Below are 23413 nucleotides of genomic sequence, written 5' to 3'. Positions count from 1 at the left end.
CAGACAACAGTATGACAACAATAATGGCAGAACTTGGGGGACCAAGGCCCATAACTGAGTATAGAGAGAAAGGAAAACTAATAGGCTTGAAGTTGCAGAACTAGGATGGAATTGAGGCAGACAAGAAGGATTAGAATCTGAGTCAAAGGGCTCAGGAAGCTGATCAGAGGAAACAGATCTGGACTGGGGACTCATAATTTCAACCACAGTAAACAGAAAGGGTAACAATATGTACATCATTAAGAAATAGCATTCTTAATAGGGCTTTAAGCAAGTTAACAGATATTCAGAGGCACATCCAGCATATTTTGCCTTTATAAATATTAGGAGTATTAAATACTAAAATTTAATCAGTATTAATAAGAGTCCCAGTTCTAGACTTTTAGAATTAGAATGGCTTGACTGAAAAAACAGCTTGGATTGTAATTATTGTGTCCTTTGATGTTGCATTCGTAGACTAATTCTATGAGGCTGTTCATCTGATTCTTGAGCTTACATGACAACAAAAAGAATTTAGGCTAATGATGAAAAAATCTTTTGTGACAGTTCAAGTTATTAAACACTGAAATAAGTTATAAAAGAGATCATTGAATCATTTTCTCTCAAAGCCTAAAAGAAAGCACAGATTCCCATCTCACTTGGATGACTTAATAATAGCAGCTTTTATTGGAGGCAGATGTAGGACTGAATAACGGCCAAATTCCTTCAAATTTGATGATTCAAAGCCTATACAATTCAAAAAAGACTGAATTATGTGACAAAGTTCTTCACAGGCACCAGAAGTCTACATCTGAAAGCCACTCTAGAGTGTTCAATCACTTCTGTATTTTCATTTATTTTTTTATTTTTAAAATTTTAATTATTTTTTTTAATTTTAGTGGAGTATAGTTGATTTACAATGTTGTATTAGTTTCAGGTGCACAGTAAAGTGATACAGTTATACATATACATATACTCATTCCTTTTCAGATTCTTTTCTCATGTAGGTTATCACAGAATATTGAGTAGAGTTCCCTGTGCTATACAGTAGGTCCTTGTTGGTTATCTACCTGGTATATAGTAGTGTGCGTATGTTAATCCCAAACCCCTGATTTATCCCTCCCCCAATGTCTCCCCTTTGGTAACCATAAGTTTGTTTTCTATATCTGTATGTATTTTTTCTAACTCAAGACTATATTTGTAATGGGAATAAAGAAGGAAGCAGGAATAAACAAAGAAGAAGATGCAAAAGGATATTTATTACATTCTCTTTATTTACCTACCTGGGACTATCAGAATTAGAAGTCGTTTGTCATGAGCACAAATTACAAATATTATATAGGCTTCTACAATTCTGCCTGTGGCACAAGTTATCATGCACTGTTTTGCTCTACATAAACCATATCATCATGGCACAATTTTACTTTGAATTAAACAATAAGCAACAGATTTCTCATTTGGGGAGAGAGAGAAGAAACTCTCTAAGTAAATGCAGAAAAAAGCAAAAAAAAAAAAAAGCAAATAAACAAATATCACAACTTAACATTACAACATGGATACTTCCCAGGTTAATGTCAGGAACCTGGCTTGAGTAAAATCACGTAAGACTACTCAAAAAAAAAAAGTATCGGGCTTCCCTGGTGGCGCAGTGGTTGAGAGTCCGTCTGCCGATGCAGGGGACACGGGTTCGTGCCCCGGTCCGGGAAGATCCCACATGCCGCGGAGCGGCTGGGCCCGTGAGCCATGGCCGCTGAGCCTGCGCGTCCGGAGCCTGTGCTCCGCAGCGGGGCGGGGGGAGCCACAACAGTGAGAGGCCGGGGGGAGCCACAACAGTGAGAGGCCCGCGTACCGCAAAAAAAAAAAAAAAAAAAGTATCACTTTAATAAGTGGCTGCTGTAATGTTTACCTAAAACATTTGTAAGAATTCCATGTGTTCTTTTAAAATGGAAATTAATTTTTTTTATTAGTTTGTTGAGAGTATTAGGTTTTTCTAGCAATATTTTTTTTTCAGACCCTGGCTTCATTTGTTTTTTGTATATACTATGTATATAGAAAATTTATTCTTAAAGAAATCTCACATCTATAACTGAGCTTTTGATCTTATCAATTTAGTGACTGGATGGGGAAAGATAAAATCTAAGTTTAATAATACCAATAAAGAAAATGCTTGAAAAATGTGAATTGCTTTGAGACAAATATTAAGTTGGGCCACAGAGACAATATAAATGCAAAGGCAAAAACTGGAAGGAAGGAGATTTCTAAGAAAAATGATTTCAGGTTCTCAGTGAAGTTGCCCAACAAATTACAAAAGATGTATTGCTTTTTGGAAAGAAAAATAAAAGCAAGAAAGAAATGAAGGAAAGAAGGAAAGGAGGAAGAAAAGAAGAGAAGAAGGAAAAAAGGGAAGATGCTGATATAGCTTGAATCACTGAAATTTTAGGCACAAAAAATATAAAATGTAATCTGTTTAGCAACTTTAATACACAGTGTCATCACTGATGACTTCTTGGAAGCAGACAAATGACTAGTAAATCTTAAGTACACCAAGCTGCCTGTGAACGTGCCAATGTAGTGACAATACATAAAGCACCACAGAGTAAATGGCGCATCACTCTGATTCAGTGCTTGCTGTCGTTTTCACAAAGATACGTATACAACCAAAGGCGATGTATGAGTGATTCTGGAAGGATATTGAAGAGACGCTGAGCAAATATACACAGCTATATAAATCCACTCTTGTCCGCAGATAATTCAGAGGCAGAAATAAACCATGTTATTTTAACACAATGTAGCTACTCTCAGTACCATAAAGACAATAAACATCAAAAAGACACTTTCAATGGCTCTATGAAGTCATAATGGAAATAACTTTCATATGGAAAATGCTCAAGCACTGTTTTCAAAGATTAATTCACTTGAAATTGATTTATTTAAAACCATTTCCAACTCCTGCATCCTGACATGCTTGCTTCTTAGTCATTAAGCAATGAACCCTTTTGATGTTAGACCACATAATCACATTAGTAAAACTGAAATGTACAGCAAAGAATTTTATTTAAAAAGTATAACTGCCAAAAGAAGATGGAAATTAAAAGCATTTTTACCCAATCACTGAGAATTGTATTCTCAGTAATTCCCTGGGTTAAAGTGCCCACAACTACAATATCTCTGTACTAGTATTTTAAATGAAGCAAACAGCATTCTATTACCACTAGCTGCTAATACACAGAGAAGTTTATGGTTAAGTAAGAGAAATCAGTTATTATGAATAAGTTGATTCAGGTCTATGGAATATTGTCTCAGAATTACAGCCAAGAGGTAGGTTCCAGGTCAGGCCAGTGTAGTTGTCTTTGTTCTGCCACTTCCTCATTGTATGACTTCTTGGAAAGGCTAAGTAAAGTTTTGTAAGCCTCAGTTTTCTCACTGTAAAAATGGGAGATAACTGTGTCTACATTATAGGTTTCCTGTGGGAATTGAATACAGTAACAAGTATGGAGTACTGACTGCAGAGTCTAGCTTACAGATAGCCCTAAGTAAAAATCTTTACCATTACTATTATTATCATGAACCCAATTTTTCTATCATATAGGAAAAGTAACAGAATTTCATTGGTCTGTTTATGTGTGAAATGGGTAATAACCAAAATGCAAAGTTCCCTAGTGAACTTAATAGTTTCTTTCTTAAGAGTTCTTAGTAACCGAGGGGCAAACTACTTTCCAGAATCTGGGGAGAGGAGAGGAGGGAGAATAGAAAAAACCTAAAGTGAGGAAAGAAGTATTTACCAAGAATCTGTACAGCCCCTGTGTCAGACACTCATATATTATTTCATTTAATCCTTGGATCAATCTGGTGAGATACTCATTTCATGCATGAGGAGTCTTGAAGGATACCCAGGATTTTAACCCATGCCCCTTTTTGTATCCAATGATGCTTCCAGGAAATAAATTATAAATATAGAATACTAATAGTAGAAATAAGACTGTATCAGAGGAATTTTTGAAGTTCACAAGTCTTACATTTAATACCAGGGATCAATTCATCCCCTAATATAGTCATAATTCTAATAACATTAAGGACCTCCTCTAAATAATTATCTTTAAGACTGTAAAGGCAAGTTCCATTTGTAAAAGCCCTGCATTCCAGCAAGAGATGATGTTTAACAAGAACAACAAAAGAGAGGTGGAAGGAGTAATCTTAAACAGCATTCTACAGAGTGTGGTCCATAGATGACGTGCTAGATTTCGGGGGTACCTGCTGGGGCAGATTTACCAAAAAGCTACTTGTCCAGCTTAAGCTTCTGGGATATTTACTGTGACATTGTACCTAATTTTATACTTATAAGCTTATGTTATTTTCTTTCAGAAGAGCCCTTACAAATCTGTATTAAGTCCTAGATTTTTTTTTTTTCCTGGCCCTACAAAACTTAAGATATTTCTTCCTCCTCTCTGTCTATCCAAATGCAGATTCCTGGGTCTCATGCCAGATTTATTAAATCCAAATCTCTGGGAATGAAGCCTAAAATATCTAGGAGACCCCAGGCGATTTTATATGAACATTAACTGAGATTTTGAGAATCACTGTCCTGGAGACATAATATGCATTGCAAAATACTGAGCATTTTATGTTTATTCATTTCCATGACAACTCTCTGTTATTCACATTATGGCAATGTAAGTAAGCCCTCAGACCTACTCTCATTTATATATCACGGTTTGTATTGGTACTTATACTTGAACATGAATTTGTATGTTGTACTGAATTAATCCTTCCCCTAAGACATGTCTACCCAGAATCTGGGAATGTGACCTAATTTGGAAAAAGGATGAGATGCAGTCATCCTAGAGTGCCAAAGTGGGCCCTAAATCCAATGACAAGTGTCCTTACAAGACACAGAGGAGAAGAAGACGTGAACAGAGAAGAGGGAAAAGCCATCTGAAGACAACACAGGCAGAAGATTGGAGCGAGGCAGCCACAAAGAAAAGGAGAGCCACCAGAACTGGAAGAGGCAAGGAGACATTCTCCCCAGAGACTCTAGAGGGAGTGTGGCCCTACTAACACCTTAATAAAAGACTTCAGACCTCCAGAACTATGAGAAAATAAACTTCTGTTTGTTTTAAGCCACCAAGTTTATGGTAATTTGTTATGATAGGCTCAGGAACTAATAACTCTGTGCACTCCAATATTTTACATAACATACATTCATATTACATTCTCCTGACTTCTGTGTATTCTCAAGTTCTATCTCAAATCCCCACTGGCATCACCACCACTTCCTTTTCTTTCTTCCTCAGAAAAAGGAAAAGATAGGACCTGGGGAGAATCCAAACACTTTCTTGGAAATTACTGTGGTGGAAAGATCCTGAAGGGTAGGAATTATTCCAGTCACAAATACCAGAAATACACTCTGTGTTAAAATATGAAATTTCTTTTGATCCTTTTATGGCCATAAATTTGCATTGTTACCGTTTAAATATAATATTAAACTAAATAAAATAGGTACAATAAACTTAAAATTTTACTTCATTATGACGATTACTAATTCTGTCAAACCAAATGAGTTTAATTGCATTAGATATGTACATCAGTCAAGTGTAACTGTGTAATTTTTCCAAAGGCGTCATCAAATACAAAATTAACTCCATCCAAATATTACCAGATACTTTGAAGATGCAGAATATTTTTAGTAAGAAATATTTTAGTAAGATGTGGAGAATACTGAATCATCATCTCCTTTTAGTTTGCTAATAATAAAGCAATTATCTTACAGCAGGTAATTAAACTAGTGTTATGAACATATCAGGCACTGGTATTCACTGACTACTTAATAATATCAAGAAAACAATAAAAGTCATGCCACAAAAGCAGAAAAGCCATTGGGCTGTATTAGGAAAACATTTTTAAATATATATTTTAATTTTTAAATCTAAATTAGCTTTGCAAGGATGAATAAATATAGGTTAATGCTACTGAGGATATTTTATTATGAATAGGATATTGCAGAATATGTCAGCTCTGTATTATTCTACATGTTGAAGACAGTATTTCTGGCAGTTTCATTCTACCTTATTTATTCATCCAGCCAATTTTTACTGACTGACTTTTGAAATGTGTTAAGAATTACACTAGACCAGTGGATTTCAAAGCCTTTTAGCAGTGAAACCACTACCACAGATCAAATTATACAACAAATAAAATTGGAACTACTCTAACTTTAAAACCAGGACACCTAAATCCCAGAAGAATGTTGGTAGAAACCCTTAAGTGTGGTCAAGGAACACAGTTTACAAACCAATGAACTTGGTGTATAAAGTCAAAAAGGATTTTATCTCTGCCATTCAGGAACCTTCAATAACTAGTAATAATATTAATACCATCCACTAATTTACTGATTTGTCCATTCAACCGATGTATTTAAGTACCTACTATAAGTCAAGCATTATTCTAAATCTGAAGATACAACAATAAACAAAAAGTCCTGACGCTTACATTGCAGTGAATGAGAGAGGCCAAAAACAAGCAAAAGAATGATTAATATGTCAAGCAATGATAAGTGTGATGAAGAAAATTTAAAAAGGTCAAAGGGAAATGAAGTGGGTTCTACTTTAAATTGTTTAAGTAACCTCTGAGCAACCGTTGTATGGAATCATTTGGACATTAGCAACTAAAAACCCAGGTAGAGGAAATAGCAAGGAACAAGGCTCTGAGGCAGGAGTTGAGATGCCACAGTCAATGAAGAGCAAGGATGCCAATGAGGGTGTGTTGCAGCAAAAATAGAAACGAGACTTTTCTGATAAACAAGGAAAATAAGGAAACAATGAACAGGCTGGGGAAACAACATAAACAGGCCTGAAAGAGTTAAGCAATCTTGGTTATTCTTTAGCTGTTACTACTAACAAACACTTGTAGCTAGACTTGTCCTTCACAAAGCTGATTACTCTCTGACTTCATATGAATTACCCTTTGTACCTGGCATTTCTTCTCCCCCTACACTCCCTTGTAGCACTCTTCATTTCAGAAAGAAGGTCATGGCCAGCCCGATAACTTCAGGGACACCAGACCCAGTTGCTGAGCCACCTGACGCCAGCTTTGGCCATGAATTTGCAGAATAAAAGAAATGCAAGACCTTAATTACTTTCAGCCTTATCACCTACCCCAGACCAGGAGCCCCGGGCTGTATAACCTTTCCCTATTACCCAGGGAAGGGGGGCACAGTTCTTGAGGCCCTAGCCTACTGTGTTCCCCTCTTGCCTGGCAAAAGTAATAAAGCGACTCTTTTCTATTTCCCCCAAACTCTGTCTCTGTATTTCTATTCAGCATTCAGTGGACAGGAGGTCAAGATTTGGCAACAGGTAGAGTGAGAGAGCAAAGGAAGAGCTGTAAGAAATCTAGTCGGAAAGGGAGCCAATGGCTGGGTCCTGCAAGACTGTAAAGGCAACCGTAAGTACAGGTATCCCTCGCTTTCCAAACTATCTCTCTCTCTCAAATCAGAACTGAATCTACTTAGATAGCAAAATATAACAATAGTTTACATTCTATGCTAAATATTACAGGAACCTATACGAATGTTGAGAGTAGGAAAGGCACAAGACCTAAGGTGCCAAAAACTTTCTGTGATTATCTCAGTTAATGCTCTAAACAAGCCTAAGTGGCCCTATTTGATTTCCATTTTGTAGACGTAGAGAAAGGGAAGGGAAATTTGCCTAGCAACTATCAAGAGTTGGACTAAGGGTTCAAACCCAGAGTCCAACTTCTGAACCACACCGCTACCCACATTAGGACAACTTCACTGTTAAAAACACGAGGCTAAATGTACACGCACAGTTCATTGGGAGTAAATATGCTCAGGTGCCCTTGAGATTTCAGATAGAAACGCTTCCTAAAGTCCTTGACATTTTATGTCAGCCATAGGGGATGAGTAGGAGTTCTTCAGGAAGACAAAGAAGAAAAGGGCATTTTGAATAGAGGAAGCAGTGTGAATAACGTCTTGGAGATGTGAAACAGCATAATGCATTTGAGAATTACTTCATTATTCCGTGCGGTCTGGGCATGAGTTCTAAAGCAGGGGAATGGGGAGAGATGAAGCCAGGACAGGCTAGCTCAGGAGGGCCCAACATAATATGACATGATGTTTGGATTGAAATGCAAGAAATAAAAGCTATCAAAGGGTTTTAAGAAAAGTAGTACCATGAACAGGTTAATTTTTTTAGAAAGATCACTCCCTCTGACCTCACCAGAGTGTAGATGGATTGATGAGAGTGGGACAGCACCACAGAGAGAAACATCCCTTGAAGGTTATTACCATAGGTCACTGAGAAATGAACCTGAACGCGGGCAGCAGGAGATGGGAAAATGCTGCAGAATGAAAAGAACTTGCTTACTAATTGGCTGTTGTTAGAGAAATGCAGAAAGCAAGAGTGACCTGCCCACTTTGTGCCTCAATTTCTCATATATAAAATGGCAATAATAATAGTACTTACAGCATTGTGTGAGGATTAAATTCATAATAACTACAATTTACTTAGTGGCTGCCATGTGTTGGACTACACCTGGTACACGTGTTATCTCGGGTGACTGCCTCAGTGGTGGTGTGGTGTCAATACCAAGATAAAAATTATCAGTAGAGAAGTAAACGTGCAGGGGGAGGGGAAGGAAAAGTCTAGTTTCAGAGAAGATGAATCTGGGGAGCCTAGGGACCCCCCGTGGAGACAGATATTCAGCACGTAACAGGATAATACTACATGGGTTGCAAACTCACCAGTGTTATCTGGCTGGAGATTCAGATTTCTGAGACTGGACCACAAGGAGAGCAGTGAGAGAATAAGCAGTGGGGAGAGAAGACAGCCAAGGCAAAGCCCTGTGGACTACCTTCCCTTCTGTATGGGCATAAGAGGCTGACAAGTAATGGTCAGAAAAGTAGGAGAAATACCAGGAAAGAAGCATGTCTCAGGAGCTAAGAGAGTACGGAGTTTCAAGTAAAAGAGAGGGTCCACAGTATAAACACCAGAAACAAGTCAAGTCCAATGAGATCTGGTGCTTCGGAGTGGAAGCAGTATTCGGGGATGTTGAAGAGCAAACAGAGGCTAAGGAAGTACAGGCAGACATTGTACATGAGTCTTATAAAGAGGATGCCTGGAAAGGGAAAGAGTGGAATAAGGAGGGATCTTCAGTGCGTCATGGGTTTGAGGAAGGATTTCGTAAGATTCAAAAGACTTGAGCAAGTTACAGCCAGTAGATATTGAGCCAGCAAAGTGACAGAGTGAAAAATGCAGGCAAAGGAGAGAGAAAAAAATGTTGGCAGTTGTTCTAGGTCCCAGAGGAGACAGAAATGCTGGCATCAAGAAGAGAGATGGAAGGTAAACCTTGAAAGGAAGAAAGGACATGCTTCCTGAGGCTGGGTGTAATTTTAAAAAGCCACAAGTGTTAACCATAATGTTTACTTCCCCAGAGAAAAATCCTACACATGTGCTTATTTTATTACTTGCAATGTTGCCGTAACACCTGTTATAGAGTGAGAAAGAGACAAGGTTTTGAAGTCAGATACAAAATCACATGTTGTCCTCTCTATTTGCTTGTTTTGGACCCTTACGTATTCTACACAAGCCTCAGTTTCTTCATCTTGAAAAGGGAGATAGTGATACCTTACAGGGTTGTTGTGTCAGTTACTGCCAATATAAGGAGGGTGTCTAGACTAAAACATGGCAGTTACTCAATAAATAAATGGCGCTTAATATTACGTTAACCATCAAAATAACCCTATGAGCTAAAGTACACATGGGGAACTAAGGCACAAAGAGCTGAAATGACCTGTCCAGGGTCATCTGTTTGAGAAATGTTGCTCAACCTTTTTTTTCAATATCACCCTCTAAGGAGCCTATTTAGATATTTTTTTCTGACTATGCCATCCCCACCCCCATGAAACTTTAACATCACAGATATATTATATATATATAATCTTTTTATGTTGTTGAGTAGGATTGAGCTTCAGAGGGCCAAAATCCACGGTAATATCTAAAATGTTTTTTGCCCACCAAGAACCAACGTTTGTTCCCTTAAAAAACATATTGCCCCCATTGAGAAAGTGTGGTTTAGACCCACAGATTTTTAATACTGTACCATTTACTTTAATCAATCTATAGATTAAAACAGGGGTTTTCAATCTCAGCACTATTGACCTTTTGAGCCAATATTTACTGTGGGGAGTTTGTCCTGTGCCTGGTAGGATGTTGAATAGCACCCCTGGCCTCTACCCACTAGAGGCCAGTAGCATTCCCCTCCAGTCATGGCAACCAAGAATGTCTCCAGACATTGCCAAATGGCCCCTTTGGGAGTAAGGGGAGCAAATTTTTCCCTAGTTGAGAATTTCTGGGTTTAAAAAAAATGGGCATAAGGGAATTACATTATTTTTCCAAGGGCACAATAAGAAAACTCTCCACTATAAACTAGTGGTTTTCCACTTCTCAAAAAGGTCCTCAAAAAGAACAGTATTCAGTTTATAGCAAATGCTATAGAGAAATGATTTATCCTAGTAAATTATCATTGTATTCAAAGCTAACAATCTTCCATTTTATAATTCAGTTCAATGTTATCACCTTGCCTCTCTCATAAACTGTATTCTGAATATCTGACTGTTATTAAAAACTTTATGTAACAATATGTAATTTTGAATGTTTTTACCACAGTCCTCCAACTATATTTATGTCTTTAAAGTCATCTGTGTAAAATTTTCAGGACTTAATAGATTAAATATAGTATATGTTTGACTCAGAGCAAATACGTGAAAATAATGAGAATTTATGGTAGCAATAATATGTAAGAAAACAAATCTAGGAAGAAAAATAATGATTACTATTTATTATGAATTATGTTATAGATATTTTTATCATGTTTTCTAATTATATACAGTTCTGCAGGTAGTTATTATCATGCCCATTTCACAGATGGGAAAATCAGTTCAGAAGTGCTAAAATAAGTTGTTTAGGGCCTGTCACACGGCCAAGCGGCAGGATCTTGATTAAATTCAGCCTTATCCAGCTCCAAAGTGTCGCTCAGTCCATACCAGGCTTTTAGATTCAGTTTTCCTCTCAAATAAAAATCTTTTATTTTTTTTCACTCTAATAAATTCCTCAGGAGATGATGGAAAAGAATTTTATCTTACTTGCAAAGGATGTTTTGAAAAGCCGAGGCTTCTTTTCAACATGAGAAATGCCATTTTATTGATGCTTTAGATGGATCAGTCTTATGCTAAAACAACTAAAGCAAGAAAAAGGCAAAGACTAACCTTATATCCATCAACAATGAATCCAGGACAGTTTTTTTAATATAACTTTTGAGGTTTTAATACTAAAGCAAAACCAGGACCGTGTTCTTTATATAAGAGCTATAAGCCGCCAAAAACTTAAAAATCATCACTCTGATGCAGATTTTATGTAAACAATAAACAAACAAGTATTGTGTGGCCACTATGTGCTCTGGCTTGTGACACGTTTAAGCCCATTTTCCGTTCTTCAACACTTAACAGTGTGATATTGCTCAAGAACCTTCTCTTCTTGAATCTCAGGTGAAGTAAACAGATTTTCACAGACTGCCAGACACAAAGGTCTTCAGAGGCTATGTGGAATCTGAGAAAAAACTAGAAAATCAGATATTTTAAAAAGACATTCAGAGAGGAACCAAGATGGCAGAGTAGAAGGATGTACTCTCACTCCCTCTTGTGAGAACACCAGAATCACAACCGGCTGCTGGACAATCATCGACAGGAAGACACTGGAACTCACCAAAAAAGATACCCCACATCCAAAGGCAAAGGAGAAGCCAAAATGAGATGGTAGGAGGGGCGCAATCACAGTAAAATCAAATCCCATAACTGGTGGGTGGGTGACTCACAGACTGGAGAACACTTATACCACAGAAGTCCACGCACTGGAGTGAAGGTTTTGAGCCCCACATCAGGCTTCCCAACCTGGGGGTCCGGCAATGGGAGGAGGAATTCCTAGAGAATCAGACTTCGAAGCCTAGTGGGAACTGACTGCAGGACTTCAACAGGACTGGGGGAAACAGAGACTCCACTCTTGGAGGGCACACACAAAGTAGTGTGTGCATCGGGACCCAGGGGAAGGAGCAGTGACCCCAGGGGAGACTGAACCACAACTACCTGCTAGTGTTGAAGGGTCCCCTGCAGAGGCAGGGGGTGGCTGTGGTTCACCAAGGGGACAAGGACACTGGCAACAGAAGTTCTGGGAAGTACTCCTTGGTGTGAGCCCTCCCAGATTCTGCACTTAGCCCCAGCAAAGAGCCCAGGTAGGCTCCAGTGTTGGGTTGCCTCAGGCCAAACAACCAACAGGGAGGGAACCCAGCCCCACCCATCAGCAGTCAAGTGGATTAAACTTTTACTGAGCTCTGCCCACCAGAGCAACAGTCAGCTCTACCCACCACCAGTCCCTCCCACCAAGCCTCTTAGCCTCATCCACCAGAGGGCAGACAACAGAAGCAAGAACTACAATCCTTCAGACTGTGGAACAAAAACCACATTCAAAGAAAGATAGACAAGATGAAAGGCAGAGGGCTATGTACCAGATGAAGGAACAAGATAAAACCCCAGAAAAACAACTAACTGAAGTGGAGCTAGGCAACCTACCAGAAAAAGAATTCAGAATAATGATAGTGAAGATGATCCAGGACCTCAGAAAAACAATGGAGGCAAAGATCGAGAAGATGCAAGAAATGTTTAACAAAGATCTAGAAGAATTAAAGAACAACCAAACAGGGGCTTCCCTGGTGGCACAGTGGTTGAGAGTCTGCCTGCCGATGCAGGGGACACGGGTTCGTGCCCTGGTCCGGGAAGATCCCACATGCCGCGGAGCGGCTGGGCCCGTGAGCCATGGCTGCTGAGCCTGCGCGTCCGGAGCCTGTGCTCCGCAACAGAAGAGGTCACAACAGTGCGAGGTCCGCATACCACAAAAAAAAAAAAAAAAAAGAACTAAACAGAGATGAACAATACAATAACTGAAATGAAAACTACACTAGAAGGAATCAATATCAGAATAACTGAGGCAGAAGAACGGATAAGTTACCTGGAAGACAGAATGGTGGAATTCACTGCTGTGGAACAAAATAAAGAAAAAGGAATGAAACGAAATGAAGACAGCCTAAGAGACCTCTAGGACAACATTAAACGCAACAACATTTGCATTGTAGGGGTCCCAGAAGGAGAAGAGAGAGAGAAAGGGCCTGAGAAAATATTTGAAGAGATTATAGTCAAAAACTTCCTTAACATGGGAAAGGAAATAGCCACCCAAATCCAGGAAGCACAGCGAGTCCCATACAGGATAAACCCAAGGAGAAATGTGCTGAGACAAATAGTAATTAAATTGGCAAAAATTAAAGACAAAGAAAAATTATTGAAAGCAGCAAGGGAAAAATGACAAATAACATACAAGGGAACTCCCATAAGGTTAGCAGCTGATTTCTCAGCAGAAACTCTACAAGCCAGAAGGGAGTGGCATGAGAAATTTAAAGTAATGAAAGGGAAGAACCTACAACCAAGATTACTGTACCTGGCAAGGATCTCATCCAGGTTCGATGAAGAAATCAAAAGCTTTACAGACAAGCAAAAGCTAAGAGAATTCAGCAACACCAAACCAGCTCTACAACAAATGCTAAAGGAACTTCTCTAAGTGGGAAACACAACAGAAGAAAAGGACCTACAAAAACAAACCCAAAACAATTAAGAAAATGGTCACAGGAACAGACATATTGATAACTACCTTAAACGTGAATGGATTAAATGCTCCAACCAAAAGACAAAGGCTTCCTGAATGGATACAAAAACAAGGCCCATATATATGCTTTCTACAAGATACCCACTTCAGACCTAGGGACACATACAGACTGAAAGTGAGGGGATGGAAAAAGATACCCCATGCAAATGGAAATCAAAAGAAAGCTGGAGTAGCTATACTCATATAAGATAAAATAGACTTTAAAATAAAGAATGTTACAAGAGACAAGGAACAACACTACATAATGATCAAGGGATCAATCCAAGAAGAAGATATAACAATTATAAATGTGTATGCACCCAACACAGGAGCACCTCAATACATAAGGTAACTGCTAACAGCTATAAAATGGGAAATTGACAGAAACACAATAATAGTGGGGACATTAACACCTCACTTACACCAATGGACAGATCATCCAAAAGGAAAATAAATAAGGAAACAGAAGCTTTAAATGACACACAGACCAGATAGATTTAATTGGTATTTATAGGACATCCCATCCAAAAACAGCAGATTACACTTTCTTCTGAAGTGCGCATGGCACATTCTCCAGGATAGATCACATCTTGGGTCACAAATCAAGCCTCAGTAAATTTAAGAAAATTTAAATCATATCAAGCATCTTTTCTGACCACATTGCCATGAGATGAGAAATGAATTACAGGGAAAAAAATGTAAAAAACACAAACACATGGAGGCTAAACAATACGTTACTAAATAACCAAGAGATCACTGAAGAAATCAAAGAGGAAATCGAAAAATACCTAGAGAGAAATGACAATGAAAACATGACAATCCAAAACCTATGGGATACAGCAAAAGCAGTTCTAAGAGAGAAGTTTATAGCTATACAAGCCTACCTCAAGAAACAAGAAAAATCTCAAGTAAACAATCTAACCTTACACGTAAAGGAACTAGAGAAAGAAGACCAAACAAAACCCAAAGGTAGCAGAAGGAAAGAAATCATAAAGATCAGAGCAGAAATCAATGAAATAGAAACAAAGAAAACAATAGCAAACATCAATAAAACTAAAAGCTGGTTCTTTGAGAAGATAAACAAAATTGATAAACCATTAGCCAGACTCGTCAAGAAAAAGAGGGAGAGGACTCAAATCAATAAAATTAGAAATGAAAAAGGAGAAGTTACAACAGACACTGCAGAAATACAAAGCATCCTAAGAGTCTACTGTAAGCAACTCTATGCCAGTAAGATGGACAACCTGGAAGAAATGGACAATTTCTTAGAAAAGCACAAACTTCCAAGACTGAACCAGGGAGAAACAGAAAATATGAACAGACCAATCACAAGTAATGAAATTGAAACTGTGATTAAAAATCTTCCAACAAACAAAAGTCCAGGACCAGATGGCTTCACAGGTGAATTCTATCAAACATTTAGAGACGAGCTAACACTCATCCTTCTCAAACTCTTCCAAAAAATTGCAGAGGAAGGTACACTCCCGAACTCATTCTATGAGGCCACCAGCACACTGATACCAAAACCAGAGAAAGATACTACAAAAAAAAGAAAATTACAGACCAATATCACTGATGAATATAGATGCAACAATCCTCAACAAAATACTAGCAAACAGAATCTAACAACACATTAAAAGGATCATACACCTAGATCAACTGGGATTTATCCCAGGGATGCAAGGATTCTTCAATGTATGCAAATCAATCAATGTGATACACCATATTAACAAATTGAAGAATAAAAACCATATGATCATCTTACTAGATGCAGAAAAAGCGTTTGACAAAATTCAACACCCATTTATGATAAAAACTCTCCAGAAAGTGGGCATAGAGGGAACCTACCTCAACATCATAAAGGCCATATACGACAAACCCACAGCAAACATCATTCTCAATGGTGAAAAACTGAAAGCATTTCCTCTAAGTTCAGGAATGAGACAAGGATGTCCACTCTCACCACTATTATTCAACATAGTTTTGGAAGTCCTAGCCATGGCAATCAGAGAAGAAAAAGAAATAAAAGGAATACAAATTGGAAAAGAAGAAGTAAAACTGTCGCTGTTTGCAGATGACATGACACTATACATAGAGAATCCTAAAAATGCCACCAGAAAACTACTAGAGCTAATCAATGAATATTGTACAGTTGCAGGATACAAAATTAATGCACAGAAATCTCTTGCATTCCTATACACTAATGATGAAAAATCTGAAAGAGAAATTAAGGAAACACTCCCACTTACCACTGCAACAAAAAGAATAAAATACCTAGGAATAAACCTACCTAGGGAGACAAAAGACCTGTATGCAGAAAATTATAAGACACTGATGAAAGAAATTAAATATGATACCAACAGATGGACAGATATACCATGTTCTTGGACTGGAAGAATCAATATTGTGAAAATGACTATACTACCCAAAGCAATCTACAGTTTCAATGCAATCTCTATCAAATTACCAATGGCATTTTTTACAGAGCTAGAACAAATCATCTTAAAATTTGTATGCAGACACAAAATAACGTGAATAGCCAAAGCAGTCTTGAAGGAAAATAACGGAGCTGGAGGAATCAGACGCCCTGACTTCGGACTATACTACAAAGCTACAGTAATCAAGACAATATGGTACTGGCACAAAAACAGAAACATAGATCAATGGAACAAGAGAGAAAGCCCAGAGATAAACCCACACACCTATGGTCAACTAATCTATGACAAAGGAGGCAAAGATATACAATGGAGAAAAGACAGTCTCTTCAATAAGTGGTGCTGGGAAAACTGGACACCTACATGTAAAAGAATGAAATTAGAAGACTCCCTAACACCATACACAAAAATAAATTCAAAATGGATTTGAGACCTAAATGTAAGACCAGACACTATAAAACTCTTAGAGGAAAACATAGGCAGAACACTCTTTGACATAAATAACAGCAAGATCTTTTTTGATCCACCTCCTAGAGTAATGGAAATAAAAACAAACAAATGGGACCTAATGAAACTTCAAAGCTTTTGCACAGCAAAGGAAACCATAAACAAGACAAAAAGACAACCCTCAGAATGGGAAAAGATGTTTGCAAATGAATCAACAGACAAAGGATTAATCTGCAAAATATATAAACAATTCATGCAGCTCAATATTAAAGAAACAAACAACCCAATCCAAAAATGGGCAGAAGACCTAAATAGACATTTCTCCAAAGAAGACACACAGAGGGCCAAGAAGCACATGAAAAGCTGCTTAACATCACTAGTTATTAGAGAAATGCAAATCAAAACTACAATGAGGTATCATCTCACACCAGTTAGAATGGGCATCATCAGAAAATCTACAAACAACAAATGCTGGAGAGGGTGTGGAGAAAAGGGAACCCTCTTGCACTGTTGGTGGGAATGTAAATTGATAGAGCCACTATGGAGAACAGTTGGAGGCTCCTTAAAAAACTAAAAATAGAATTACCATATGATCCAGCAATCCCACTGCTGGGCATATACCCAGAGAAAACCATAATTCAAAAAGACACATGCATCCCAATGTTCACTGCAGCACTATTTACAATAGCCAGGTCATGGAAGCAACCTAAATGCCCATCAACAGACGAATGGATAAAGAAGATGTGGTACATATATACAATGGAGTATTACTCAGCCATAAAAAGGAATGAAATTGAGTCATTTGTTGAGACATGGATGGATCTAAAGACTGTCATACAGAGTGAAGTAAGTTAGAAAGAGAAAAACAAATATCATATATTAACACATGTATTTGGAACCTAGAAAAATGGTACAGATGAACCGGTTTGCAGGGCAGAAGTTGAGACACAGATGTAGAGAACAAATGTATGGACACCAAGGGGGGGAAAACCGCAGTGGGGTCGGATGGTGGTGTGCTGAATTGGGTGATTGGGATTGACATGTATACACTGATGTGTATAAAGTTGATGACTAATAAGAACCTGCAGTATAAAAACAAACAAACAAACAAAACACAACTAATACTAACCTTTCTTTGGGTTATTTGTATGGAAATATGTTAATATAAATGTTTCAGACATTACATGAAATTTCTAAAAATCTTATATGTTCTGGTGTAATGTTATAAGTCATAATTCTAGTTATTACTTTAAAGTGTATATCTCAGAACTAAATTTCCTTGTCAATTGCATTATTATGAACTTTCATCAAATCTTTAACCGTGGTCATTTTTAAGTCTTTTGTCATTTACAGACAGTCCTGGGTGTATTCTGATGCTTTTGCAAAAATGTTCCTATAAAAGGGTTTCATCTTCAAGGAATTCATGGAAAAGACTCTGACAAGTACAGATTTCTGGTAACTGATTATACTGCTGAACTGAATGAATAAGCATTTTCAGAACTCTAATGGAAAACTGATGAATTCATAAAAGTGCTAACAAAAGATCAAGATGAAAAAAATTAATTACATGGGACTGAGTGACCTCATGAGGATGATTATAATTTTTGTGACTTTCTGTTTGAATAAAAAAGTAAATAAAGACAGACATTCAAATGTAATGTTTCCTTTAAACACAGCTGAAGGTTTGGATCTTTGGGTTGAAACTGGGCAAAATATCTCTGGATTAGTTATCTAGAAGGTCTCTTCTAAGTTTGGTATTCTATGATTTGAGATTTTTGCCCTTAAAAAGCTTATGTTTTAACCATACAGTTAAGATTTTAAACATACAGTACATTATATTAAAGGTAGTGTATACTTATAAGTATGAATAGTATGATATGAAATATATGATCTGAAACATTACTCTTCAAGAAATTGTGGCTTCTAGGACCTAAAGTCTTGTTAGAAATATCCCACCCCAAAACTGCTAAACCAGAATCTGTTTTGTGTGGTAACAAAACCCCTAAGTAATTTGAATATACATTAAATCTTAAGAAGCCGGGTCAAAAACAGTGTTTCTCGAAGGTTGGATCACCAACTAAAAGTCACCCTAGCAGCCAATTACTAAAGATGTAAATACCTGGGCCTACTTCAGATTTACCAAATTAGAATCTTTGAAAATGGAGCCAGGAATCATCGTTATTAATCAGCCAGCCCAGGTTATACCATTTACAGTAAAATTTGAGAACCACCATTCAACACAATTCAGAGATCTGAGCGTTGGATCTTGGAGGGTCAGATGGAGCAAAAGAGGTAGAAAAGACTATGAGTTTTAAAACAGAATACTGAATACTGGAATACCGCTTTCTAAGTTCAAGACAGCTGGGGTAAATTAGCGCTAATTATCAACAACGAGCAATTAAGCAGAGGTTAGCTACAGGGGAAGAAAGTAGCCTAGATCACTTGGATGCAGTTTTTCCTAGAAGTTAACAAAAAGGAATCCCAGGGGAGTTATAAAAGGTAGTTTTTCAACACTAGACCTGGCAGACAGGGCCACTGAAGGAAACCTTCCAGTGACCAGAGTTATATTTATCTCCCGGCCTAAGGCACTCACCAATTATGTGCACTATAAATGCAAGTTGGCCTCCCTGCTAGAAAAGAAGGCACAAGGGTCGAGGAATGCCTCTCTATGCCCTGGTTTATTAGAAAGGAACAAGTTCTTAGAAAAACCTGTGAGCAGCAACCCACAAAGTAGGAAAGAAAAAGATTCTAGGAGAGCAGTATAGGGTTAAAACTGGCACCAAAATTCTGGAGAGTGGAAAAAATATGACAAAGAAGGAAAAGAGAGAGAAATTCTACATGCCTGTTACTCAGTGTGGTCCTGAATCAGCAGCGTCAACTTCCTCTGGCAGCTTGTTAGGAATGCAGACTCGTTAAGTAATGCTCTCACTTAAAGACCTCCTGAGTAGGAATCTGCATCTTAACAAGATCTCCAGATGATTTGTAATCACGCTAAAGTTTGAGAAGCACTAAGTTACCTCGGTGTTTCTCAATGTTGGCTGTACATTAAAATCACCTGGGAAGCTTTTTAAACTTTGGATGCTCCCAAATTTTCACTCCAGAATATCTGGGAATAGATCCCAGGCACCAGCACTTTTTTAAAGCTCTCCATGTATGGCCAAGGTTGAAGTCCACTACTTTATATTCCTGGAGTTCTGAAGTTACATTACAGGTCTAAGACTTCGGCCTTTTTCAAAGAAGGTTGCCACTGACCTTTTTGATTAAGCCGCAGCATTCTATATGCCACACAACTTTAAGGTGCCAGCAGATGAAGAGAATTGTGGGTGATGATTTAGTGAATGGCTGCTAAATACAGGGAAGGTACCACACATTATTATAGATTTGACAGCTAATAGAGAGGTTTGTTCTCTGCCTGCCCAAGTGTATGAAACCCATCAGATGCTCATCAATTCAGGTAATCCTCTGAGAATAAGTGGAAAAGCCTGGAGAAATCTAAAATGCTCCTCTAATGGCTTAAGTATTTGTGAGAACAAGTGGTATTTGCATGTCTTCTTCCAGTTAAAGGTCATGACATTATAAGAGAACTGGGGATTTGAGATGTGAGGGTGTTTTAATAATCAGATAATCTGAGTCTGAGGTGAAAGGTCTTTGCTCAAATCCACAACACACATGTTTTAACTACTTGTGCAATGAAAGTACACTGACACTTTTACATGCTGGAAAGCATCTTTTAAATATGTGAATTCCTATGGTAATTCTACTGTGTTCTGATTGCAAAAGCTACATAACATTCAGAGACATGAGATCATAAAGTGGACATTCAGTAAAATCTCTTAAACTGAATTGTGGAAGAGGAGTGATAAAACACTCAAATAAACTATACATTTGGATGTTATGAAGGGCAGCACACACATCCTTAAAAAGAACAACTTGGAGGAGGATCTCACCCATTCTCAGTTACAAATAACTGGAAAGATTGAGAATTTGGGAAAAAATGCTAACACCATTGTACAGGATATTAAATAGCTGTGTATAACATGAAAAAACTGTAAAAAGAAAGATTCAACATTTTTCAGACCATGTTTCAGGTAATGATGGGTGTGTTCCTATCAAGAGATTATAGGCACTTCACAAAACTAGTAAGACTATACATGACAAGAAATTAAACAAAGAGATTTAAATGCTGAAATTAAAATTCAGTGAAGAAAAAGACAAGTACATAGGGTATTATGGATGATAATAAATATGTGGGAAAAACAACAGGAAACAAACAGTTGCCTAGGGATTTCTCCACATTGTGATAAAACTATCCTTAATATGCAAAGATGGTAAGTAACTGTGATATCGTGATGTAATAAAAAATATGTATTCGGTCTTCATTCCCAGTTCCTGGCAGAGTTCATAAATCCCTTGTAATTTCCTGAACAATAGGGGTGAGAGATGTCTCTTTTTTTATTCATAATAACCACCTTTCTTTTTGCCTTTCTGCTATACTTCATTATTTTTTTAATTGAAGTATAGTTGATTTGCAATAGTATATTAGTTTCAGGTGTACAGCATGGTGACTCAGTATTTTTACAGATTGTACTCCATTAAAAGTTATTACAAGATAATGGCTGTAATTCCCTGTGCTATATAATACCTTGTTGCTTTTCTATTTTATACATAGTAGTTTGTATCTATTAATCCCACACCCCTATCTTGCCCTCCTCCCTTCCCTTTCCCCTCTGGTAACCACTAGTCTGTTTTCTCTATCTCTGAGTCTGTTTCAGTTTTGTTATATAAATTAGTTTGTTTTACTTCTTAGATTCCACATGTAAGCGATAACATACAGTATTTGTCTTCATCTGTCTGATTTATTTCACTAAGCATAATATTCTCTAGATCCATCCACCTTGCTGCAAATGGCAGAATTTCATTCTTTTAATGCACTGAGTAGTATGTACATAACCACATCTTCTTTATCCATTTGTCTGTTGATGGGCACTGGGTTGCTTCCATGTCTTGGCTATTGTAAATTGTGCTGCTATGAACACTGAGGTGCATATATCTTCTCAAAGTAGTGTTTTCATTTTTTCCAGATATATACCCAGGATTGGAATTGATGGATCATATGGTAGTTCTATTTTTAGCTTTTTGAGGAACCTCCATACTGTTTTCCATAGTGGCTGCACTAATTTACATTATGACCAACAGTGTACAAGGTTTCCCTTTTCTCTACATCCTCGTCAACATTTGTTATTTGTATAATTTCTGATAATAGCCATTCTGACAGGTATGATGTGATATCTCATGGTTGTTTTGATTTGCATTTCTCTAATAATTAGTGATGCTGGGCATCCTTTCATGTGCCTGTTAGCCATCGTATGTCTTTGTTAGAAAAAGGTCTATTCAGGTCTTCTGCCCATTTTTTGATTGGGTTGTGGGGGTTTTTTGATATTGAGTTGTATGAGCTGTTTATATATTGTGGATACTAACCCCTTGTCAATCTTATCATTTGCAAATATTTGCTCCCATTCTGAAGGTTGTCTTTTCATTTTGTTGATGGTTTCCTTTGCTGTGCAAAAGGTTTTAAGTTTAATTAGGCCACATTTATTTAGTTTTGCTCTTGTTTCTTTTGCCTTAGGACACAAATCCAAAAATTCCCTCCCCTCCAGAAACAATGGATAACTTATATTTCCCTGAATATGCTGTGACTTCAACTCTACTCTTTTAGAAAAAGAGAAATGGAGCCTATCACACTTCACTGTGAGATGTACTTTCATTCAAAATGTTAATAACCTTGTTTTAAAGGAGAGTCTTTTTAACTATCCATACTTTGATTAACCTGCACAAGAGCCAATATACCATAAGGTTTCTTTTTTCCTATAGGCTTTTATATGCACTTTAGAAAATATTTTGGGAAATGGTTAGACTCGAGAGTTACCATAAGAGATGGATGAAACCTGGCATTTTAAATTTAGGTACAATTGAAACACGAAATGAGATTGAATTTATATTAACTTCTAAAAGTAGACTAGGCAGAGTGAGTTTTTACAGCTTTCATTTGAAAGGAATAACACATTGAGTTGTCATTCCTCAAAATTATTCACTCAGCTATCCGTGACCATTCATATGATTTGGCAATACATATTGAACCATCGAAATTTTAATATACTTTAAAGTGTGACACTTCATATTCAGAGTAAAATAGCATATTTCATCCCAATTTAATAGTAGAAAGTTAAAAAAAAAATTTTGTTCTCTGCAATATGTAGAGGTCTTCTCACTATAGTGGTAAATGAAATACCAGTTTTTAGACTCTTTGAACCAATTCCTGAAATGCAGGTCATTTAGAATTGATCATCTTCTGATATGAAATGGTAAACAAAGATTATGGTTTGACTTAATCTTTCTTTCAACTATGCATTCAAAAATCCCAAAAATGATAATCTTTCTTTCAACTATGCTTTCAAAAATCCCAAAAATGATTCATCTAAACTTCAAAAACATTAGGTTGACCAATTTTTTTTAACAAAATTCACATTCAGTCTATTTACATTAATAACTGTTTTACCTGGCAAGTAAATATCAACTAACTTCAACTCTTTCCCTATTGCTGTCAAGATGAAAATGTATATGAAGGTAAATTAATTTTCCTGGAGAATTTTTTTAAAGAAAATAAGATATTCTTAAACATCTAAAATAGCAGGAGGAAAAAAGCATGACATCATACACCGTTTATTTTAGATTCCACCTGGGCTATTGTTCTTTTCAAATCTGAACTACTGTCACCTCATGTTTGCAAAAAACATA

Source organism: Tursiops truncatus, chromosome 4 (assembly GCF_011762595.2).
Source record: "Tursiops truncatus isolate mTurTru1 chromosome 4, mTurTru1.mat.Y, whole genome shotgun sequence".
Classification (NCBI taxonomy): domain Eukaryota; kingdom Metazoa; phylum Chordata; class Mammalia; order Artiodactyla; family Delphinidae; genus Tursiops; species Tursiops truncatus.
Note: the sequence above shows the minus strand (reverse complement) of the source record.